The 4,075-nt window shown below is 39.5% G+C and overlaps 1 long non-coding RNA gene across 1 annotated transcript; it reads right to left on the bottom strand.

Moving 5' to 3' along the window:
* Nucleotides 1-1,538: 1,538 nt before the first annotated feature.
* LOC132602322 (uncharacterized) lies at nt 1,539-2,692 on the bottom strand. Its single transcript, XR_009567731.1, has 2 exons — nt 2,393-2,692; nt 1,539-1,836 (listed from the first exon to the last, which is right to left on the bottom strand). It is a non-coding gene; the product is annotated as an uncharacterized LOC132602322 (long non-coding RNA).
* Nucleotides 2,693-4,075: the final 1,383 nt, after the last annotated feature.

The following is a 4,075-nucleotide window of genomic DNA, read 5'->3' as shown; positions in this document are numbered from 1 at the left end:
AATTCGATCGTTAATTCGTGCCTTGCAGAAATGGATTTGACGTGATCCAAAAATAGTAATCAAGCTCAACCCGTGAGAGCTAACCGAAATATTGGGGGCACGAATGCTGGTAATGGAAATGATGTTGGGATAAAAGCACCACCTCCAGCACTGCCTGCTCCTGTTGTTCCTGTTGCGGGTGTGCCTGAGATTGGTAATATGCAAACGACTATTCAAATGTTGACTGTTTTAGTTACGGCTCTGCAGTAGCGTGGAGGTGTGGTACCTCATGGTGGAGGCAGACTTAACCAATTCCTTGATTTAAAGTCACTAGAGTTCTTTGGGTCACGAGAGGTGGATGACCCCTAACACTTTTTAGATGAGACCTTCAAGACATTGAAGGCAATGGATTCCCAGGTTTCCGAAGCTATGATGCTTGCTTCTTATCAGTTGAAGGATGTTGCTCACGCATGGTTTGAGATGTGGGAGTCTGAGAGGGGTGACGCTGCTTTAGCTCCGACATGGGCTGAATTTGAAGAGGCGTTCATGGAAAGGTTCTTGTCTGATGATGAAAGATTTGCTATGGCTATGAAGTTTGAGAAGCTAGAGCAGGGTAACAAGTCAGTTCGTGAGTATGGTTTAGAGTTCACCCGTCTATCAAAGTATGCTTTATACATGATTCTGATTGAAAAGCATAAGGTGACTCATTTTGCGAAAGGCTTGGTACCATGTATCAAGTCTGCATGTGCTACTGTTGCTATGTCTCCTACTTGCACTTTCTCATCTCTGGTTGGGTTTCCTGAGCAACAAGAGAGTTGGAAAAATGAGAAGAGGGTAGATCGAGATCAAAACAAGAAGGCCCGATCGACGGGTGGTTTCAGTGGTAATAATTATAAGGGAGGGCAGCGTAAAGGGTATTCTGCACCTGCTCAGTCTGGCGCTTATTCCCATGCTAGTGTGCCTTCTGGTAGGCAAGGCCAGAAAAATAATATTAATAATAGGAAGTTTTCGTAGGGAAGTAGTCGTCCGCCAGTATGGGAAGAGCGCATCTGTCATCATTGTGGTATCAGAGGCCACATTAAGAGGAATGCAGAAAATGGCTACGTGAGATGGCTACTATGAATAACCAAAAGAATGATTCGCCTACTTCTGCATCTGCTAGAAATCCGCCTGCTGTTAATGCTAACAATAATAATCAGAATGCTCATAATAACAACAAGGGAAAGGAAGTTGCTAATACTTCTGGTTGAGGGATAGCTCGACTTTATGGGCTGACTCGTAAGGAGACAGTTAAGGCTTCTAACGCTGTGGTTACAGGTATCCTTACCATCTGTTCTCATGATGCTCACTCATTGATTGATCCTGGTTCAAATTTATCCTATGTGACTCCTTATTTTGCTCTTGATATGGTTATTGTCACACCCCAATTCCGATAGGGCATGATGGGCACCCAACTCTTACTTAGTGCTGAGCGAACCCTCTGGCGTTCACATAATGAATCTGGACATATAGAAAAATTTCAGAAATATAATAAAGTACTTTCCGTCAAACCATAGAAATTTGCGAACGATACTCAATTAATCAAAAATCGAATAAGTCAAACGGACATATCGGCCTACGTGGTCACTTTACTCAACATATGACATCTCTACATACTAACCACAGGACACTGTTTGTAAAGTCTCTAAGAGTAAACACCTGAACCATATGAGTCGGGACAGGGCCCCGACATGCCCATACACACATATGATAACCATAATGAGTCGACACTGCTCCGGGAAGAAAATGGAGTTTGCCAATCCCAGCTGATAGCCAATCATCCTAGCTGAATACTTTTACCTGCAAAACAATCTGGGACTGTGTGGCATGAACACAGCGCCCCCAGGAAAAGGGACGTCAGTACGAACAATGTACCGAGTATGTAAGGAAGCAGTAATCATAAAGACTGAGATATAAGCCATAATGAAAGTATGAGAAACCACCTATAATATGAATAGCCCTTAAGGCAGAGAATAGCCATGTAAGTAGCCCCAAAGGCATTGACTAGAAATGTAAATATATACCATACCCGGCCCTTTAGTAAGGGAATCGGTGAAATATAAATATATACCGTACCCGACCCTCTAGTGAGGGACTCGGTGAAGTAATCACATATATATACTGTACCCGGCCCGGGACTCGGTGAATGATATATTAACAGCATGCACCAGTAGAATATCATGAGCAACCATATGCAAACTATATCATTATCTGAGACTTAATAGAATGATTAGAATGAACCGACACTTGAGAATCAAAGACAACTATCATGTCAAGTACTGCTGAGAACTAGAATTCATTGGAGGAATATATTCATTGTTTGCTCGTTTATGTAATTCATGCCAAAAAGAAAAAAGGTATAGCCTTAATATACCTTTGTGGAGTCGCCTAATAACACAATCCACGCGGCTCGTCTTGCACCTCAACCTTAATCTGAGCTCAAGTGTTCGATGCGAAAATTGGGGGTTAAAAATTATGTTCGAACAGTAACGTTATTGTCGAGGTCTCTTGTTTTTCCTTACTGGAATCATGTAGAGCTACTAATATAACAATACCCCTTTCCCTTTATATGATAACCTCTCCTCGTTTCAGAACACAACGCTAATGAATATCATATTGGTTAAAATAAAAACTGAATCCGTATACAATGAAACAAAATTCCCATAAAACTTTATTAGATATCAGTCTATCAAGTCGGTTAAAGACATCAGTCCTTATATTCCTTGTTGCCAATCAAATGAGTGTTTATAATTTAACCACGTAGTCACTAAGTCATCAACTAGCTGTCATTTTGTCCTTGTTGCCTCCTTAGCCTTTAATATGCATATAACATGCATTATCCATTACAAAGGCTTACCATCTGCCAGACTTATGAAAAGAAGTATAATAATAACAAAGCTTATCCACTTAAACTATAACATAATTTATTCAACAGAAAACCTAATACTTATCTACTAAAAAAAATGTATGTGGCCAATATAATTTATACACAAATTATCTATTGTAACAAAATAAATATACAATATTCCATAAAGATTAGGACATTGATAAAAGAAAAATTATATCTATCAGAGTCTAATTTTCCAACCTTATAACGAAAGTACAAATTTTTTTACCATTAATTTTCAAAACGGAAAAAAGATAACTTTTTTTTACGAGGAAAATAACGTATATTCTTATAGCAAATAAAACCTCATTTAAAAGAGATTGTGTACCATATCAAAAATAATGCATAGCGGTATCAAGGTTTTGAAGCTTACAGGTTCTTATGATAACACAGTCATAAATCCTCTATAACCACATTAATGACCTTAATCCCTTGAATCTCAAATGGATTTACTGCGACGCATCCTAAAGCCAAGGTATGACGTGTTACAGTTATGAAACCCGAACCATTGTTGGAACCCTTTGCTATTGATACGCATTCGGGTGTTCCTGTTATTGCTTCTAGAGTGTATAGAAATTGTATTGTCGTGATTAAAGGTCGTGAGACCATGGCTGATTTGTATGAACTTGAGATGGTGGATTTTGAGGTAATTATGGGGATAGACTGGTTGTCCGTGTATTATGCTAATGTGGATTGTTGCCATAAGTTGGTTTACTTCGCCTTTCCCGAGGAGCCTGTTATTGTGTGGGAGGGTGAAATTGCTAAGCCAAGGGGTAGATTTATTTCCTATCTTAAGGCTCATAAGATGATTACTAAGGGGTGTATTTACCATTTAGTTGCTGTTAATGATACAAAAGCCGTAGTACCCGAATTTGCATCTGTTCCCATAGTCAGTGATTATCCCAAAGTATTTCCCGAAGATCTTCCTAGTATTCCTCCTGATAGAGTTATTGATTTTGGGATTGATGTTATCCCCGACACCCAACCTATTTCTATTCCACCTTATCGTATGGTTCCAACAGAGCTAAGGGAATTAAAGGATCAGTTGAAAGACTTGTTGGATAAGGGTTTCATCCGACCAAGTTAATCACCTTGGGGTGCCCAGTCTTGTTTGTTAGGAAGAAGGATGGTTCCCTTAGGATGTGTGTTGACTACCGTCAGCTTAATAAA

The sequence above is a fragment of the Lycium barbarum genome, chromosome 7 (genome assembly GCF_019175385.1).
Source record: "Lycium barbarum isolate Lr01 chromosome 7, ASM1917538v2, whole genome shotgun sequence".
NCBI lineage: Eukaryota > Viridiplantae > Streptophyta > Magnoliopsida > Solanales > Solanaceae > Lycium > Lycium barbarum.
This window is presented reverse-complemented; position numbering and strand designations above follow the sequence as displayed.